This window comes from Panthera onca, chromosome C1 (assembly GCF_046562875.1).
Source record: "Panthera onca isolate mPanOnc1 chromosome C1, mPanOnc1 haplotype 2, whole genome shotgun sequence".
Lineage (NCBI taxonomy): Eukaryota > Metazoa > Chordata > Mammalia > Carnivora > Felidae > Panthera > Panthera onca.
Window position 1 is genome coordinate 142887224 of NC_138346.1, and position 20571 is coordinate 142907794.

The 20571-nt window shown below is 41.2% G+C and overlaps 1 protein-coding gene and 1 pseudogene across 13 annotated transcripts in view; one reads left to right on the plus strand and one right to left on the minus strand.

Annotated features, from left to right (window-relative positions):
• Nucleotides 1–1317: 1317 nt before the first annotated feature.
• LOC132670896 (nucleosome assembly protein 1-like 4 pseudogene) lies at nucleotides 1318–2494 on the minus strand (annotated as a pseudogene).
• Nucleotides 2495–11212: 8718 nt separating this feature from the next.
• The window catches only part of EVI5 (ecotropic viral integration site 5), a 248899-nt gene continuing 239540 nt past the window's right edge, over nucleotides 11213–20571 (plus strand). For 6 of the 13 annotated variants that reach the window (XM_078451656.2, XM_078451660.2, XM_078451658.2 and 3 more), the window contains exon 1: nucleotides 11213–11538. The gene's annotated coding sequence lies outside the window, so the exon portion shown is untranslated. The remainder of the gene's footprint in view (nucleotides 11539–20571) is intronic. The other 7 variants (XM_078451663.2, XM_078451661.2, XM_078451667.2 and 4 more) reach the window with 3 other exon arrangements.

The following is a 20571-nucleotide window of genomic DNA, read 5'->3' on the forward strand; positions in this document are numbered from 1 at the left end:
CCACCCACTGGCCAAAACCAGGTCACTCTGAACCCACGACTTTGAAGACAAGTTGATCAGAGGGGCCAAGAAACAGGGGCTACTGAGAAAGCAAGACTGGATGCACACACTAGAAGGAAAAGCAGCCCTTCCCAGGCCAGGCTGCTCACCGCAGGAGCCTGGCAAACCCTGGGGCCGTGCCCACAATCCCCTGCCACAGCTGGTGGTCTGTAGGTCATGAAAAGGAGATCCTGGAGGCACTTGGGTGGCTCAGTGGGTGGGATTTCCGCTCAGGTCATGATCTCAGGGTTGGTGGGTTCGAGCTGGTGTAGGGCTCTGTGCTGACAGCTTGGAGCTTGGAGCTTGGAGCCTGCTTTGGATTTTGTGTCTCCCTTTCTCTCTCTCTGCCCTTCCCCTGCTCACGCTGTCTCTGTCTCCCAAAAATAAATAAAAATGTCAAAGAGAAAGAAAGAAAGAAAGAAAGAAAGAAAGAAAGAAAGAAAGAAGAAAATGATCTCCTGCCCTCAGCTGCTGGCCTGGCCAGTCCAAGCGAGGTTCCTTCTATTCAGGCCTCCCTCCTGTGGGAGCTACCACCACACCTACCTGGCAAGTCACTCAGTCACCAATCACACACATGGTTTCAGAAACTGTACAGACAAGAGACAGCATGAGTCCCAAGCCCTCACGAGCAGGAAAGAATAAATAAATGCGAGGATGAACCACAAAGACTTGTGCCTCGGGGCTTGGGTGCACATACCCCCTACTCCACCCCAAGGAAGACAAAACCGAAGAAAGAACGCTCTAAGGAAAACAGGACTCTCCTCTACTGAGACAATTAGAGCAAAGGACACCAAGTGGTGGGAAACACAAGGTGTGTGGGTTTCTTCACGTGAAAGAAGAATCCAGTCCAACTGCGAAGTGGTGTAATTGGTTCTAGATGCCTTGGAACCACATCCGCAGACATCTGCCCTTGGTATCAACTGACTTTCCACTGCCCCCAGGGTCTACAGGGCCATCCCAAAGGCAGGGCCTGGGAAAGTCCACTGAACTGCACCCAAGGCCTTAGAGGCTGCTGGAATCAAACCTTCTATTTCAGAAATGCATTTCTGAATGCATTGTACAGGTTAAGCAAAAATAAGAAGGAGGGTAAAGGAAAAGTTAACGTCAAATCATGCACTTGAAAACAAGTTAAAAAAAAAAGAAAAGAAAAGAAAAGAAAACAAGTTAGATGTAAGGACTAACAATACAGTTGTGCTGTGGCTGCAGTGAGTCCTGAGTGCGATCTGCTGGCAGAGGCCCCACCTGCAGGGCACACTCACTTCTTCCTGCTGTTTGCAACTAGGAGGGCTGGCTGGGCTCCTTGGGGTTAATTTTGACATCGTCCTCATTTTCTTCCTCCTCCTCACCTTTTAATTCCTCTTCTTCTCCTTCCTCACCTTCATCAAATTGTTGTCATCCTCTATGGCCTCCTCCAAAGTAGAGCATGGCCTGGGGTACCATCTGCTCACAAAAGAAGTGTCCAATTTCAAAGTCGGAGGCTAACATGAATTCCAAGTCTTTATCCAGTGATTCTCCATTCCCAGATGCTCTCAGCTGGCTAAAGTTGAAAAATGAGTCGTTGGGGACTTGTTTGGCAATTGTTCTCACCGTGCCTGGGCCCTTATGTTTCTACTTTTTCTTGATTGCTTTGACTGTACATTTTTTCCTTTCTGCCAGTCACTAACACACCCGTCACAGTCAACTATTTCAGGACCTTCAAAGGAAAAGAGATCAGGCCTTATCTGGCTCTGATTTCATCCTAAATTTTGTTGTCAGGACTGAATTGGTAAATAGTCATTGGGTTCAAAGTGGAACTCTAATACAAAAGACATGTGCTGCCCAGGGTCGGAAAATTTCACTTTAATATCCTGCAGGTGCTTCAAGATCAGTTCATCATACTCCTGGATTAATTCACTTAGTGTATCTCATTTCAAAAGATTGTAAATCCAAACTCTGAAATTCCTTTGGGGTTTGGCTCCTCTGCTGTTGCTGCTTCTTTTTCTTTTTTTTTTTTTTGTTATGACTACTTTATTTTTCATGTCTTCAGCCAATTTATTGTCCTCTTCATTTTCACTTGTACCACTCTGATTCTGCATCTGCCAGCTCAACATCACCAATGATGAATTCTCTTCTCTTGTCAAAGAGAGGCTGGTACAGTCAGCATATTTTCTCTCCAGGCCATTGACCTCCTCATAGAACTTGGCCTCTATGTGAGCACATTCACCTGCAGCTGCTTCAACATGTTGATTCTTTTCACTGCTCTAGGTAAAGTGTCAACGTAACTTGAAGGAGTGTGGGAGACATTGTCAAACCATTCCTGTAAAGCTTCCAATATTTGAGGGTTCTGCATCACCTGGGGGTGAGCTTTTCTGTATTACTTGCATTTTTAGCAGCCTCTAAGCCATCTGAAGGAACACCATCTGAAAACCTGTTATCTGCCATCTGAATGCTTCGATCTCCAAATGGAAAGTTATGGCAACTCTCAGAAGCGAAGAACACGAAGAGCTCAAATGTGGGTACCTTGCTGGATTCCGCTCCTTCAGATTCCACTTCTTTTTATTTTATTTTTTTTAATGTTTATATTTGAGAGAGAGAGAGAGAGAGAGAGGCAGAAAGAGAGAGGGGGACACAGAATCCAAAGCAGTTTCCAGGCTCTGTTGCCTTAAGACAACAGTAAACATTTATTTATTTATTTATTTATTTTTTTAATTTTTTTTTTTAACGTTTATTTTATTTTTGAGACAGAGAGAGACAGAGCATGAACAGGGGAGGGTCAGAGAGAGGGAGACACAGAATCTGAAACAGGCTCCAGGCTCTGAGCTGTCAGCACAGAGCCCGATGTGGGGCTCGAACTCACGGACCGCGAGATCATGACCCGAGCCGAAGTCGGCCGCCCAACCAACTGAGCCACCCAGGCGCCCCAACAGTAAACATTTATTATCTCTTACAGTTTCTATGTATCAGGAATTTGGGAACAGCTTTCTGACTGGTCCTGGCTTGGGGTTTCACATGAGATTCAGACAGATGTCATTTAAAAAGTTCCCAGGGGCTGAAGGATCCACTTCCGTGGTGGCTGGTTGAGTGGCTGTCAGATTTGTCCTGGGTGATGATGGGATTTTTTTTTTCTTCATAAAGCCCCTCACACATGGTGACTGCCTTCCCCCAAAGCAAGCCATATAGGAAAACATGGCAAAAACTCCAGTGCCCTGATGACTTAGCCTCAGAGGTTATACTCTGTCTCTTTTGCTGCATTTTATTGGTTACACAGACCAGCCTTCATTCAATGTGTGAGGGTCTGTACAGGCTCATGAAGAACTGGCAGTTAAGATCACTTGGCCAAATTAGAGGATGGCTATTACATGTATCTAGAAAAGTGTGTACTACAATAACCAGCTTTAATAAGTATAACATATATAAGGCTCAGGGAAAGCAGGATTTACTGGAACCAGGGATTCTAATATCCTCAGGATGTTCTCCATCTCATTTTTGTTTCCCTGAATATAGCCAGGATCTCTGGGTTCATATCTTTAGAGCTTCATAATGAGAAGGCAAACCAGCTCTGGTGTGAAAAATCCCAGGGCATGACTCTCCCAGTCCAGTCAGTGTGGTCATGGGGTAAAGTGATTGGTTTAGCTTGAGTCAGGCACCTACACTTGCTGATAGAAGACAGAGGGGGTGTGGGCAGATAAAAATAGTACAACTCCCTCAGCCAGTTTAAGTACTCCCCATTTTGTATGTTTCCACTGTAATATATATATTCCACCATATGAAAGAATATATTGTTATTGTCCATTTATTTGTTCATATGTCTGTCTTTTACACCAGACTAAATGTTCTTACACTAGAGCCTGAATACAGGTACTACATTTTTGTAACTCCAAACAATATAGGCTTTGTAGTGAAGAGAGACTGATGCTTGCATTTTTGCTTTTCCTTTTACTATCATTGTGGCTTTGGACCAGCCTTAGTTTCCTCATCTTGTAAATGGGTCTAACGATGCCTGCCTCACGTAGAAGCGCATAATGTTATTGCTGACATGTAGGAGCTGAGAGTGTTAGTTTTTGTCCTTCTTAGGAAACTGCCTGACACAATTGTATATACTTAATATGTTTGTGTGTGAATGACTGAATGAATGAGTAAATAAATGAAGCACTCTTAGGGTTCACTTGTAACGAGCATTCTTGCTCAGGGTTCACTTGTAAATGAGGATCGTAATAGGGTTATGGTGAAGATTAAGATAGATGAAAAGCGCTTCCATAGCCCAACTCATGGTAAGACTTCTAAAATATAAGCTATCATTATTAGAGAGGCAGTCTTCTAAAACCAACATATTATAGGAGATCTCTTTCAAGAGAATGGGAGAATAGTGGAGAATAGAATATTTCTCATTTAGATATCTCTCACAAAGTATATCACTTGTTTCTGTATTTCACAGTAAACTCCCGGTTAATAGCCCTAAGTAATACAAATGCAATATCCATTGATAGAACACAATAGTCTACAGTATTCCAAAAGCTAAAGAGTAAAAAAATAACCACAAAGGTAAGTCCTACCAGTTTAATAATTTTGTCTAGTGCCAAATCCTAAGAGCTGAAATCACCTAACATTTAGAAGCTTCTATCTAGCCGATGCCTCAGAGTCAGCACCCTAAACACAACAGTTCATATTCAGTTGTCATTCTGAGACATATCAAACCATTTAAGAAAGGAAGGAAAAAAGAAGAAAGGAAGGAGGTGGGAGAAGGGAGGAAAATAGAGAGGAAGGAAAGGTGGAAGAAAAACAAAATCAATTAGTTTTTCATAAGACCAAAAAGATTTGGTTACTGCATTTTTAGTCCTCCACATTCCCAGCTTCCTCTAAAGGTCCTACTAACATATGTATAGGGAACTGAAAGGGTGTTAAATGGGTGGATCCCAGTGGCAATGTCATTGTAAACACTCCCTATGAGTCAGCTATAAATTCAATTGAAATCCCTAGTCTCCTGGTCTTCTCTGCTTATCATGGTTACCAAAATGACTGCTGCCTTCAGAAACGCTAATGGGAAACAGGTAAATGTCTACAGTGTTTGATTTTCTATTAGAACTTATAAAAATGTAAGCACTGCAACAGGAAATATTTTGTTATTGAGTTAGAGTTTATATACGTTGCTTAGTCTTTGAAACACAGAACAGCTTGGCAACACTTATTCAGTTTTATTTTAAGAATGTTATTGTATTTTGACTATTTGAGGGATTAACAAGAATTTATGGAGTGTTAGGTTTAATTTTGCACCTGTAAGAAAGGTATTTTAGTAATTGACTTTTTGTAATTCAGTAGTTTCTGCCCTTGATGTAATTAGCTACTGGTTATCTTTTTTGAATGTACATTCTCAGAGGAGAACTGATGAGTCCATAAGGCCTTCAAATTTCTCATGTGGAGAAAAAGAATAGCTGAGAAAAATGACTGGGTACCACAGTATTCATTCATAGTTCCACATGGTGACAATGTTGAAAGTTGTGTGGTCTTTGAATGATGACTTCAGCAGTTGTTGCTTCCCTTGTTGTTTAGGAGTGCAGTTTGTAATAAAAGCTAAATTAATTTTACTGTAAAGTAATGCCTTCTTAATGTAGCTTCCTCATCCTTTTTTTGTGGAGGAGAGGGCAGAGCGTTAATTAACATTAGCTAAAGTTTGTGCTTTACTGTTAGACCATTTTCACATGAAGTAACACATCTCACAATACATCAATCTTTGGCAACTCTTATTTGCCTGATGAAGACACAGAAGCTTACAGAGGTTAAAGACCCATTAACAGGTGGTAGAGTCAGGATTTTTCTAATCAGAGTCTTTTAAAAAAAATCTTTATTCTTTTTAATTTTGCACCTTGGTGCTTTGTGGCTTTGGATAACCGCAATTACAATAGCTACCATTGTTGAATGCTTATTATGTGCCTTGCATATACTATTTCATTTAACCGTCACTTCAATGCTTAGGTAGATATGATTATTCTTATTTCCAGTTTACGGATGATAAGATTGGATCTCAAAGAGGTTAAAGCACAATTTTGACAAGCACACTTGAAATTTTAGGTCACAATCTAGTCACTTGCATGAATGTAGAGGTTACTAGTTCCCAGATAATTGGATAGTTTACGTGGAATTACTGTTCTAGTGGCAGCAAATTTTATCTTGCTTTAAAACAGTTATCTCAGAAAGTCAAGAAAAGAACAGGCTTTTGCTGGGTGGGATAAAAATTGGCACTCTATTGATGTCTCATTTTGGTTAGAAGCTGTTGTTGGATTGATAGTGTGAATGTCTAATATCACATATAAAAATGATGCCCAAACTCTAGAGCCAGAGAGCTGGTCGTTTACCACAACTGTGGCAGATCTAGTCTCTCTACCTGTGCACGAAGTGCCAAGACAGGGCAATAGACTTCTGTCAATTAACAATGTTCTTTTCTAAGATAATGTGTCTTGCAAACAATAGAATATGGTAGAAGTAAAGTGGTCAGTTTAAAGCCATCCTCATAACCTCAATACCTGGAGAGGCCACAACTTTTGTGCTTAACTTAAATTTGGATTCATGTTGTGGAAAGCAATGAGCCAAGTGAAATAGGCTTTCACTATTTCATCATGAACTTTTTCATTTTTTCAAAGCAGAATATTTTGAACATTAGGAGTTGCACCGGAGTATTGTTTCTCCTTTTTCATTAATTAATTAATTAATTCATTTTTTTTGATTCATTCATTCATTTTTAATGTTTTTATTTATTTTTGAGAGAGAGAGAGAGAGAGAGAGCGCGCGTGCAAGCCTGGGAGGGGCAGAGAGAGAGAGAGGGAGACACAGAATCCAAAATCCAGGCTCTGAGCTGGAGCCCAATGCAGCAAGAGCCCGACGCAGGGCTCGAATCCAGGAACTGTGAGATCATGACCTGAGCCAATGTCAGAAGCTTAACTGACTGAGTCACCCAGGTGCCCCTCTTTTTTTTTTTTTTTTTTTACTTTTTTTATTTTGAGAGAGAGAGAGAGGCTGAGTTTGAGTTGGGGAGGGGCAGAGGGAGAGAGGGAGAGAGAGAGAATCCTAAGCTGACAGTGCAGTGCCTGATGTGGGAGTTGAACTCACAAACCATGAGATCATGACCTGAGCCAAAGCTGGACCCTAAGTGACTGAGCCACCCGGATGCCCCTCTCTTTTTTCTAGTAGAGCACTGCCAAGAATACTTTCGATGGATGGAATGTTCTATATCTGTGCTGTCCAAGATAGTAGCCAGTAGCTATGTGTGACTATTATTGAGCTCTTGAAATGTGTGAGTGGGAGTGGGAAACTCAAATTTTAATTTAAGTTTAAATGTAAACCAATCACATGTGGCTGGTGGCTGCTGTATTGGACAGTGCAGTCAGAGAATGTAACTGAGATGCCGTGGCTCTCTAAGGAAGCCGCAAATGCCAGGAGACCAGGGTGAGTGTGGGGTGTTGTTCACAAATGGGTTTGACTACACTGGTGAGTTCCTCTTCCATACACTGGGTAGTTTTTGCCTCTCAAGGAAATGCCTCCTTTGCTTTTCCTTTCTGTGAGCAATGACTCACATGCCTGACTTATAAAACACCTTTGGCACTTGAGAGCATGGTGTTCTGAGATTTAACCCTTGCCAGGTTTAGAGGGAATAGAGCTCAGACGCTATCCTGTACAGTGACAAAAATCAATGCCAAGGGGTTACAACATTAGAACAGAGAAAACTTTGAATTGCTAATTGAATTGACCTCAAATTTGTCTCCAAGGTGGGTGCCACTGCCCACTGCACCCATGCTTCCTCTATTTTGAAGTTCCAGAGTGTGAACAGCAGAGTGGTGGAGAGCTGGAGCAGAGGTGGTGTTGGTGTGGAATTCACACGGTGGAATTTCACTTACGCAAGTGCTCAAGCACTTGTGAGAAATCAGAATTAGCTATTTCTCTGGTTAGATTGAGCTATTTCAGTGACAAGTTAAAGTGTAAGCTCTTTTGTCAAAAAAATTGAGTGAGTGAAGGAAAGGCATAAACCAGGGAGATTGCTAGAGGGTCAGGGCTAATGGAATAAACTCCTTTCCTCAGGCCAATGACTTCATTTAAGATAAAGTATCTCAGCATCTAGTACAGCAGTGCTGATTATTTAGATTATTTGGAATATATGGGCATATATATATTTTTTCTATATATGTATATGTGTAGAGCCAATTAAAAAATATAATTTCGGGGTGCCTGGGTGGCTTAGTGGGTTGGGTGCCCGACTTTGGCTCAGGTCATGATCTCACAGTTCGTGAATTCGAACCCCACATCAGGCTCTGTGCTGACATCTCAGAGCCTGGAGCCTGCTTCAGATTCTGTGTCTCTCTCTCTCTCTCTGCCCCTCCCCTGCTCACTCTCTGTCTCTCTCTCAAAAATGAATAAACATTAAAAAAAATATATATATATATACAATTTCAATCAATAAAATCACCAAGCTTATTATTTACCATTCATTGAAAACACATTGAACAGCAAGTATGCAAAAAAGCACTTGGGCTACTGAGAAGCCTAAGACAGAATATGATTCCAATCATTGCAAAGCTCTTGATCTAATGGACAATATATATAAACCACTTGGCATTAGACGGAATGGATTCCAAGCTCTGTCTCACCATTTTTCAGTTTGTATAAATAGGGGCAAGTTACTTGGTATTTACTAAGTCTCAGTTTTTTCATATGCAAGGGGGTTATAAATACCTGCCTGATGAGCATACTATGAAGATTAAGAGAGATAATGTATGTATAGCCCTTGCCAATACTCATACACAGAGTGCTCAACCGTGTGTTAGCTTATTTTTAAAATAGTATGCTGCATTTATTTTTATATACTTTTTTAGGTAAAATTCACATTAATTGAAATGTTAACCACACACTTTTTTTTTGACAAAACGAACACCCTTGTGTAACTCACACCATTTCAAGATTTAGACCATTTTTATCACCCAGAAATTTCTCTCCTGTACCTTCCCAATAAATTCCCTGCCAGAGGCAACCAGTTCTGTTTTTTTCCACCACAGATTAGTTTTGCCTGTTTTGGAACTTCAAATAAATAAAATCATACAGTAAGCACTCTTTTGTGTCATTTATTTATTTTTTAGTAGGTAATATATTCACATGGTTAGAAATTGAAAAGGTACAAAAGGGCAGGCAGTCAAAAGTCTCCTATCTACTCCTGTCTACCAGTCACCCTATTTTCCTCTCTTGAAGCAGCAAGTGTTATTAGTTCCATGTGGGCCCATCCTGTAGCCATTATTAATACAGTGGTTTTTACAAGGTGCTTTGAGAACTCTGTTTTAAAGTTTGCCCAAAGAATCTTGTGACAGCCCAGTTAAAACAATATGAAATCAGTTTTACAAATAACTGGAGTTATTTTTAGATTCTGATTACAAATGTCAAATTGTGACATTTTGTACATGACTTAGGTAATCTTTAAACCACATCTAGTTCAAATTCTAACATTCTATGATTTTCAGTCATTGATTAAACAGATACATATTGACAAATATGGAAATACAACTATGAACCAAAGAAAACCAAGCTCCTGGACTTATGGATGTAATAATCCAGTTGAGGAGGGAATAAAAATTCAACAAAATAATCATACAATTACAGTTTCAGTGCAGTATGATAGGAAGGGACCAAGGTGAGGAGGTCCAAGGGTGCTCCTCAGAGGTACAGACAAGAGCCGACTGAGGTGAGAGGTTTGAGGGTTGGAAAAGATTTCTAAGCATTGAGCAAAGCATATGCAAAAGCTCTGTCAAGAGAGGAAGATTTGAAGGATTGGAAAAGGCCAGTGTGGCTGGAAAAGAGACGGCAAGATGGAGGAGACGGGTAGTCTAAACAGTGAGAAGAGATGGAGAGGAGAGGTGGGCCAGACATCTGACCATATTGGGCTTGGTTAGCTGAGGGTTTTTGTCCAAGAGAATGGAAAGCTATTAAAGTGGTTTACCTGGGAAGTGACTTGGTCACATAGCCTTTTGTGCGGAGAAGACATGAGAGAGGAACTAAGGGGCATGTGGGTAAGCCATTTAGAAGACTAGGTCAGGCACCCCTCCACCCCCATACAGGTGGACTAGGGTGGTGATGGAAGAGATAGAAGAGAACAGATCCAAAGAAAATTTCAAAGGTGAAATCAACAGGATTTGCTGATAGATGTAATATAGGAGGGAAAGGTAGATTTTTCAAGATGTCTGTTAGCTTTCTTATACAAAATGGATTCAGTTGCAATAAAATTGTCAACTGAAATTAACTTTAAATAATGGCATGACCTAAAAGTTATGAAAAAATTTGCCTCATAAAATTTCAAGGTTTCAAAGTTTTCAGCTGGATGGAGAGCATGGCTCTACTTCCTATTTTTTAGTGTTTCCTAAGCCTGTTTAAAAAAAAAAGTGGAGCGTTTTTCTTTTTATGAAATGCTTACTACAGTGAAACCCTTTCTGGAAACCGTAAATTTGCGTCAGAAAATAACCAGGGACTATCTAATTTCTAGTCAAACAATTTTGGATTTTTTTTTGTGCTGATACTTTCTCCCATTTTGTAACTTCTAAATGTATAATGAAGGCAATTTGTATTATCTTTATTATTTTTCTTGCCCGTTTTTCCCGGGGTTAGACCGGAATTAGTAGACAGTTTCTGTCCCAAACTAAGTACGTACTTCTAAGAATTTCTTCGTTGATACTGGATGGTTGCCTGGCTGGACTGCATGTATTTGTGCCCAGGTTCTGCCCCCTGCGGGACTCTGCATAAACCCAGTTTGTCGAGATGACTGATGGTAGAGGGATTTGCAATCATAAGTGCTATTTGCACACTGATTATTGTTTTTCAGAGTGACCTAAGTCACCTCTCGGGGAGCCGGGACGGCCTCTCGAAACCTGCGCGTCTGCGTCGCGTGCCCGCGGCCTAGGAGGAGCGTGGGCGATGCGGTAGAGCAAAGCCTGCAGCTCCAAGCTTAGGGTCTTCTCAGGCCCCCGAGGGGGTGTGTCCTGTGCTGCTCGTACTGGCAAGGGGCGGTTCAGGAGACTGGGGAAGTCTGCAATTTGTAAGGCTGAGGGCTGGCGCTTTGAAAGAGAGGCGGAGGAGGGAGAGGGATTTCCCCGCCCCCGTTCCCCACGGCCCAATCCCTTCGGTTTCTCTTTTTCTCGACCGGCTGCCCGGCCCCTAACCTGCTCGAACCCATTATGCAGTAGAGGCTGCCGGTCTCTTTAAGGCTCCGCCGCGCCTGCGCCTTGGGCTTTCCTGACGCGGCCGGCCAGACCCTGGAGTAGCCTGCGGGCGGGCAGGGTTGGGGTCGGGTAGTAGTTAAGGCAGTGGCGGTGCCCAGAGGGGTGGTTGAGGGTTGGAGGCGGCTCTGAGCTCGTCAGTGAGCTCGGCGCTTGAGAACGGGCGGGGAAGGCGGCCCGCGGAGTCGAAGCCGGGGCCGAGGCGCTGAGACGCGGCGGCGAGGCTGCCGGCTGGATGGGAAGTTAATGTTTACGGCGGAGTCCACCCAACGTTTCCAAGGTGAGGGGCGCCGCGCCAGGCCGGGCGGGCCGGGAGGCCGGATGGGCCGCGAGCCCGGGTTCCGCGGGGCGCACAGCGGGGCCGAGGCGCGGCGAGTGGGGGCCGCCACCAAACTTGCGGCGCGAGCGGGGCGGGCGCGCCCGGCCCCGCCAGGGCCTAAGTTCCCTGAGGCCGCGGCGGCCCGGGACCGTCCTCCCGTGGGCTCTGAGGAGAAAACTCGCTAGCTGGTCTCCCAGTGGAGTCCCAGGGAGGTGGAGGGAACGGGGAGCTTCGGGGGCGCTTTCTCTCAAATCCTGTGTGGGATACTGACGTTTCATGCCCGCCCTCGAGGCCAGAAGTCCGTTCTCTCCCGGTGCCCCGATGGAGTGAGACCACCTGCGCCCTTACTTGCAAAGTTGGCGTCTTCATTTGGCCTCCGGGATTCTGCGCAAGGCAGAGTCGCCAGGCAAGTGATGGGCAAGCCAGGTGTGCTAGGTGACTCCCTGGGGTATCCTTGGACAGCGTTAGTAGCCATCACTGAATCACCTTATGACTAGCGGGGCAAGCCTCAAATTAACCGCAGAATTTCCGGTAGATGGAATTGTGGTGTTCGTGTTTGTTTTAGAATTGCCGTGATTTCTTTGTGTCTGTTTCTTTGGGCGTTTTAGATCAAGTCATTTGTCATCCTTTTCCCGAAGAGTTAAACCAAAACTTTTGGGATGGTTCCTTTGCTTTCCTCCTATCCGTTGTTGTTAGAGGTGATTTTGAAAAGCAGTATTTTCTTGCAAAGATATCTTTTCTTTGGGTTGCAGTGTAGAATAATAAACCCCTTTCTTTGCTGAAAGAAAGAAATCCAGTGTTCTTTGAAGATCAAGTAAAACTATCTGTTGGTGGTTTTTGCCTTTGTTCTGGGCTGATAATGTGTTAATAGCTTTTTTTTTTTTTTTTTTAAGTAAACTGTCTTGAATTTACCTGAAGCTTCTTGTCTATCCTAAAATGCTAGCCTTAAGGTCTCTGAGAACTGTGTGTCAAGGAAACTTAGAAAGCTTATTAAAGTATACTATGCAGAAAAAGTGCACAATCCTAAGTGGGTAGGTAAAGGATTTTTACTAAGTATACCACCACAGATCAAGAAACAGAACATTACTAAGTTGGGGTTTATACCTAGGAGTGGAATTGTTGGTTTGTGAGGTATGTGGATGATAAACTAAAGTATTAGATACTGTTGAACATTTTCGCAAAGTGGTTGTGCTAATTAGAGAATTTTAATCCAGTTACCCCACATCCTTGTTGGTGCTTGTCAGTTTGAAACCTTTGTGCTATTCTGATAGAAGTGCAGTAATATATTAGTGTGGTTTTAGTTTGCATTTTCTTGATGATTGTGGTTTTATCTTTTATTGGCTATTTATATGTCTTTTGTAAAATGCTTGAGTCTTATTTTTTTAATTTATAATATTTTGGATATGAGTCCTTTCTGGGAGGTTCACACACACCCTGTCTATAAATTATACATAATTTATCTTATTTCCATTCTGTCTTTTCACTCTTTTAATGGTGTTTTTTTGGTGGATGGACATTCTTAATTTTAATGAAACATATTTACTATTTTCCTTTATGATTACTGCTTTCTGTCTCCTATTTAAGAAATCTTGCTTAGCCTAAGAATATGTAGATGTTTTCCTGTGTTACCTTACAAAATTTTTGTTTTGTTTTAATTTCACATTTAAAGTGTACAATTTATAGTAAGTTTTCCATGGATTATAGGGGGTCAAAATTCACTTTTTACCAGGTGGGTATCTTTTTGACCCAGCATTGTTTATTGAAAATAACCATACTTGTCCGTCTGCACTGGTGGCACTTTTTCACAAATCAGGTGGATCTGTTTCTGGATATTCTGTTTTATTGGTCTATTTGTTATCCTTGCACCAATATTACTGTATTAATGTAATTGTATGATAAGCCTTGATGTGTGATAGTGTAAGGCCTCCAGCTTTGTTCCTTAATAATGGATAGTTTTGGCTCTTTGCATTTCCATATAAATTTCAGAATCTTCTTGTCAATTTCAACAAATTTTGGAAATTGGAATTGAATCTATCAATTTGGAGAGTACTGACATCTTAATATCGAGTTTTCCAATTTATGAACATAGTATATATCTCTATGTAGGTCTTTTAAAATTTCAGTAATGTTTTGTACTTTTCTGTGTAAAAGTCTTGCACATCTTTTATTGTTTAATCTTAGGTATTTGAAATTTTTGACATTATTGTAAGTGATATTTTAAAATACTTGTGGCCAGTATATAGAAGTACAGCTGATATGGGGCACCTGGGTGGCTCAGTTGGTTGAGCGTCCGACTTTGGCTCAGGTCATGATTTCACACTTTGTGGGTTTGAGCCCTGTGTCAGGCTCTGCGCTGACCAGATTAGAGCCTGGAGCCTGCTTCAGATTCTATGCCTCTCTCCCTCTCCCCCCACCCCCCCTCTCCCCCTCTGCCCCTCTGCCCCTCCGCCCCTCCCCTGCTTGTGCTGTCTCTCTCTCTCATAAATAAATAAACTTAAAAAAAAAAAGTACAGCTGATCTAAGTCTTTAATCTTCATTGCGACCTAATCTAAACTACACCTTGTATGGTCTAGTTTTCCAAGCTGGTTTGTTTGTTATTTCTTTTTTCATTTCTTTCTTTCTTTTTTTTTTTTTTCCCCTTTGGTGTAGTGTCTAGGACCAATTAAAGAGTTCTAGAGTGTTGAGTATATTGACAATCACTGTGTTAGGACTTTGGGAATACAAAGCTGATTAAGATGCTTCCCCTGCCCGTAAGGGTTTAGAATCTAGGAGGGTAAGTAGAAATTCAAGAAGAGACCTTTATCCTCCACTATAAGTGCTGTTATGAAAATTGGTTTGGCAGCATGCAAAAAGGACATATAAATTCAACTGGGTAGGGGTGAGAGTGGGGGAGGTAATATGCCTGGCTGGCACTGTTCTGAGTGCTGAGCAAAGGAATTGGGCTGTGGGTAGATAGGGGCTGCTATTCACAATACATGCTTTTCTGCCTAATTCCTTGGCTTTCAGCCTTAGCTTCATTCTACTTTTTTGAGTCTGGAGTCTCTCTAAGTCACTGTTTTTAGGGAATAAATTTATGAGAGGACGTAAATGAAGAGAAACTAAAAGGCCTATATTGCAGAGTTTAAGTTACTAACCTGCTCTTCAGCCCCATACCTTTCCCATCCTGACTATATACTGTCTGGAGACTTCCAAGTCCTGAGCCTTCCTGGGGTTCTGTGAGTGAGGCAAATAAGCTTCCCCCCCACCTTTTTCTTTCTTCTTCTTCTTTTTTTTTAAGTTTATTTATTGATTTTGAGGGAGAGTGAGCTGGCACACACATGAGAGGGAGAGAGAATCCCAAGCAGGCTCCGTGCTGACATCATGACCTGAACTGAAATCCAGAGTCAGATGCTTAACCGACTAAGCCACCCAGGTGCCCTGTAGATCAGCTTCTTGACCATATTCCCTTATGCAGACCTGTAGGTTTGGCTTCCTGTCCTCCACCCAATTATGTATTCCTCCATCTCTTTCTTGTTATGTGTTGCGGTATCTGAGAATGTTAAAGATAGTCTCTTTAGGCTTTCTTTTCCTTGTGTAGTTTGTTTCCTCTAAGTTGCTTTTTTTTCTGTAATTGAGGCCCTCCTCAGAGTTTTGATAATCTTGGTTTTTTCATGATTGAGAGTGGGGACTAAAAGCTGATTGGAAGCCCTGAGCTTGTAGGTGGGGCTTACTGACTTCCAGTTTTACTCTATAATCTCCTGCATGGAATAGTGGTTCTCAATTTTGGTTGCACTGTAGAATCACGTGGAGAGCTTAAAAAAAATAGAGACACACTGCTAGACTAAAATACAACAGAATCTTTGAGGGTAGGACCCAGGTAACAATATTTTTTAAACAGATATGATTGCCTACAGTAAAACACACACATTTTAAGTAAATAGTTTGATTTTGCCATGTATACATCCATGTAACTAATAGGATACAGAGCATTGTGAAAACCCTGTAAAATTCCTTAGTATATCTTTGTTCTCTCTTCCCCACTCCCTGCCCAGAGGCAACTGCTATTCTGATTTCTATCCCTATAGATTAACATCGGTATTTCCTGAAGTTGTCCAGGTGATTCCCCTATGTGGTCAAGATTGAAACCATTGGTTCACTTGGACTGTTTGAAGCTAGCTACTCCAGGGTTTCTGTCTTTCCTTTTGGTCTGGCCACATTGCCCAGAGAGTATCTTCCAGTTTTGTGCTTGGAGGGTAGAGGTTTGGTAGCTAGTGATCTGGGAATTCAAGAAACACGGCTGGAGAATGAGTCATAGAACATTCAGTATATAAGGTCACATGATTTGCTTCTTTTTGTTGGGATACTTATGTCCTCTACCTTTTATGGTTTGCTCTCTTGAGAGAATAAATCTCCAGTCAGCTGCTGCATTGAGTATGGGCCACTCAGCAGCTTGGAGAAGGAATGGGGTCTAGGTTTCTAACTGTTCACAGCTTTCACCTGATCCTTTCTTATTTGGGTCTCCCTTGTTCCTCTTTGTTCTGGCAGTTCCTAAGCCTTTTGAGGATTGTGTAGTATAAATTGGGTTTGTTCTAAATTGCCAGCACTGCTGGCTTGTAATTTGGCTGTCTTTGACAAAGTCAATTACCACTCATTCATCTTCTTTCCAGCCTCCAAAATTTTATTGCTGTTGTCTCTTTTTCCATTCTCCCTGTCCTTATGGTTTATGAGCTAAAAATAGAACACAACAACATCTTTTTCCTTGTTTTAGTAGAGTTTTATGAGGGAGGAAAATTAGATGTGTGTGTTCTATCTGCCAACTTAACCTTAATCATCTGCTTTCATTATAAAAATGTGTTGCCATCTGCCCTTCACTGTTGTCTGCTCCTTGAAGGATTATAGCTTTTAAATTTCTTTACTGTTACCTAGAGTGTCGGGAGGGACAAAATATTGGGTCCCAAATATATTGGGACCTTTCTCTAGAAATCCCCAAATTCTTTTGAGAAGTACTTGTCCCAGAATCATACATTCTCAGGATTGGGAATGGTTCTAAAGGTAAGCCAAATGGTGATCTCTCTGATGCTTTATAAAAGTGGGAAACTCATGGGAAAGAGGGGATTAGTGACTAGAGAAAACAGATTGAGCTATGTATCTCTGCAAGGGGTCTGAAAATCCATATAGACCTTAAACATTTAATAGTGAATGAATAATCTTGCATATATTAAAAAGTCATGGTGGTTTTGTCATTTCAATCAATCCATAATATTTCAATCCAACTGTGGTCATGGGAGAAGAATTTTTAATTTTGAAGAAGGATTCCATACCATAAAAAATTGGAAACTATTACTAAGGTTGTAGAGATCTTAGTTTATAGTTAACATAAACTGATAATTAGCTAAAACCACCCACTGAAAGTTTTATGTTAAGCTTCTGTAATAGTTTTGTGATTCTTTGCATTCTTTATTAAAATTTTTTAAATGTTTTTTTAATTTTTTTTTTTTTATTAAAAAAATTTTTTTTTTCAACGTTTATTTTTGGGACAGAGAGAGACAGAGCATGAACGGGGGAGGGACAGAGAGAGAGGGAGACACAGAATCGGAAACAGGCTCCAGGCTCCGAGCCATCAGCCCAGAGCCCGACGCGGGGCTCGAACTCACGGACCGTGAGATCGTGACCTGGCTGAAGTCGGACGCTTAACCGACTGCGCCACCCAGGCGCCCCTGTTTTTTTAATTTTTGAGAGAGAGAGGAACAGTGTAAATAGGTGAGGGGCAGAGAGGGGGGAGACACAGAATCTGAAGCAGGCTTCAGGCTCTGAGCAGAGCCCGAGGCAGGGCTCGTACTCACAGACTGTGAGATCATGACCTGAGCTGAAGTCAGACGCCCAACCGACTGAGCCACCCAGGCGTCCCTATTTATTTTTTTTTAAAACACTAAGTCAGTAGGTTTCCAAATGTTCTTTAAGACAGAGTTTTTGGGGTGCCTGGGTGGCTCATTCGGGCGTCCGACTTCGGCTCAGGTCATGGTCTTACGGTTCAAGCCCCACGTCGGGCTCTGTGCTGACAGCTCAGAGCCTGCAGCCTGTTTCAGATTCTGTGTCTCCCTCTCTCTCTGCCCCTCCCCTGTTCATGCTCTGTCTCTGTCTCAAGAATAAATAAACATTAAAAAAAAAGTTTTTAACAAAAAGTTCGCAATGAAATCATTTGTTTTCTCTTAGGCCAAGTGTATACAATTTAAAGTATTTACCTTTAAATTATGTCCATCTTTTTCTGTGCTAAAATGCCCTTTTGGAAACATGTAGGTTAATTAGTGTTTTGTGGATAGAACCCGTTGACTGTTGCTCATTATTTCAAATGGCCTGGTGTGTTTGTTGCCATTTCCACCTTTTTTTTTTTTTTTTTTTTTAAATGATATCTGTACTTATAGAGAGCTTTCCCTGCCTATGCTGTTTGAAGTTTATCCTTTAAGTGGCCAAAGATAATGTGGGTTTAGTGCTTGTTAATTGTTCTTTGTACCAATCCACCCCTCACAATTATACTCTGAAAAGTGTTCCATAAAGCTGGTCAGACTGGCTATCTGGATCTTCATTGTTGGTTGTTCTTTTCAGTGTCCTGTGAGTTGATGATTAGGGCTCTCTCCATGAGGAACTGCTGGTTCCTGTGTTGTTGGAAGGGACCTTGATGAGAGAGAGGAACAGAACTGGCTGTGTTATTGATCATTGCTCTTGTTTTTCGTAGGAAAGTGCAAGCATTGATATAAAAGTGAAGAGGGGGATTTTGTCTTATCTTTGGGTTGGTGCTCAAATGATTAATAGTTGTCTTCTTTTTTGGCCTGGTATAGATTTTTTGCTATGTCAAAAATGGATCTAGTATTTTCATAAATTATGCTAGTAAATTTGTTAGATCAGTGCTAACAGATACTGGATAAAAGTGTAGCTCTAATGAACAATTGTATAATATATCTAAGTGAGATACATGAGAGAAGGAAAATTTAATATCTTCAGGTATACCAGAAATTAGGATAGTTGAGAAGACTTGATGGTGAGAAGATAGAGCTTGAAGTAAATTGAAAATGAATTTTTTGGGGGCGCCTGGGTCGCTCAGTCAGTTAAGGTGCTGACTTTGGCTCAAGTTATGATATCATGGTTCGTGGGTTTGAGCCCTGCATTGCGCTCTGTGCTGATAGCCTGGAGCCTGCTTCGGATTCTGTGTCTCCCTCTCTCTCTGTCTGCCCCTCCCTCATTTTTCTCTCTCTCTCTGTCTCTCTCAAAAATAAATAAAACAAAAAATTTAAAAAAAGAATGAATTTTAGGGAATAAGCCCATGAAAAGTCTGCCTTTGAATATTTATTTGAAATACATGTAAGAGATGAGCACAAAATTAAAGACTCAACCTGACTGCCTTTTTGAAAATGTGGAGAAGCTTCTTTTCTAGTGTCAGATAAGCAAGGTTTATTTTACTTATTTATTTATTTAAATGTTTTTTATTTATTTTTGAGGCAGGGGGAGGGGCAGAGAGAGAGGGAGACACAAAATCTGAAGCAGGCAGGCTCTGAGCTGTCAGCACAGAGCCTGACCTAGGGCTTGAACTCAAGGACTGCAAGATCATGACTTGAGCTGAAGTCTGAGGCTCAACCGACTGAGCCTCCCAGGTGCCCCAGATGAGCAAGGTTTGTAATTGTTATCAAGCATGATGGTACATTTATATGTAAACATACAAGATCAGAAAAATGAATCAGTAAGTGATCTAGAAATTTAAAGAAGTTAAACAGTTGTCAATAAATCATTAAGAACCACCAAAGATAACATACTTAGCATCTCCTCTGTGTCAAACATAATGATAGGTATTGGGAAGATAATGGTGATCTATTCTACATGGACAAAATCCTTGCTCTTACAAAATTTATAAACTCCAGGGGAAGGCACAATTGATACATTCTTGTTTCTGAGTGAGATGATAAAGGTAATTAAGGGGCGCCTGCGTGGCTCAGTCGGTTGAGCGTCCAGCTTCAGCTCAGGTCATGATATCACAGTTTGTGAGTTCAAGCCCCACGTCAGGCCCTGTGCTGACAGCTCAGAGCCTGGAGCTTGCTTCTGATTCTGTGTCTCCCGATCTCTCTGCCCCTCCCCCACTTGTGCTCTGCCTCTCTCTGTCTCTCAAAAATAAATGTAAAAAAAAAAAATTTAAAAAGTAATTAAATGATTAACTTGTCTTAAATCTTGAGGCTTTTTATAACTAGTAAGGGAAAATGCTGAGTGAAGTAAGTTTTAAATTTTAATATTGCTTTAAAAGTTTGTGAGGTAAATTTATTTACAGTGAAACACATAAAACTTAACTATACATTTGAGTTTTGATAAATGTATATGCCTTTGTGAATCTCTTTACCTCTCCCCCCAATAATCCTTCATGGTTCTTTTAGTCAGACCCTGTTGTTATCTTTTACCACAGATTAGGTTTTCTTGTTCTTGAACTTCTCATAAAAATTGAATAATTCAGTGTATTCTTCTCTGTCTGGCTTCTTTTGTTCAACATAATGTTTTTGAAATTAAGCCATGTTGTTGCTCACATCAATAGTTCTTTTTAATTGGTGGGCAGTAATCCATTGTATAGCTATAATACAGTTTATCCATTTCCCCATTTGGTTATTATGAATAAAGCTGTTATGAACACTTGACTACTGGTCTCTTTAGAGACATACATTTTCATTTCTATTGGATAAATAACTAGAGGTGGAATTACTGGGTCAGCGGATAGATGCATATTTAACTTAAGAAGACAGTTACAAACAATTTTTCCCAAGTGGTTATACCATTCCACATTTCAGCCAGCAATCTGTGAAGAGTCTAGTTAAATCAGAGCTGAGTTTCAGAAAGTTTATTCTGGTACAGTGGAGCACAAGACTTAAGATAGGGAAAACACACAGTAAAGTAATAGAGATGAAAATTGATGTACTCCTATTCCAAGGAGTTGGACAGGGCAGTGGGGGGGGGGGGGGATCTTAAGGATTCTAGAGCTGTGGT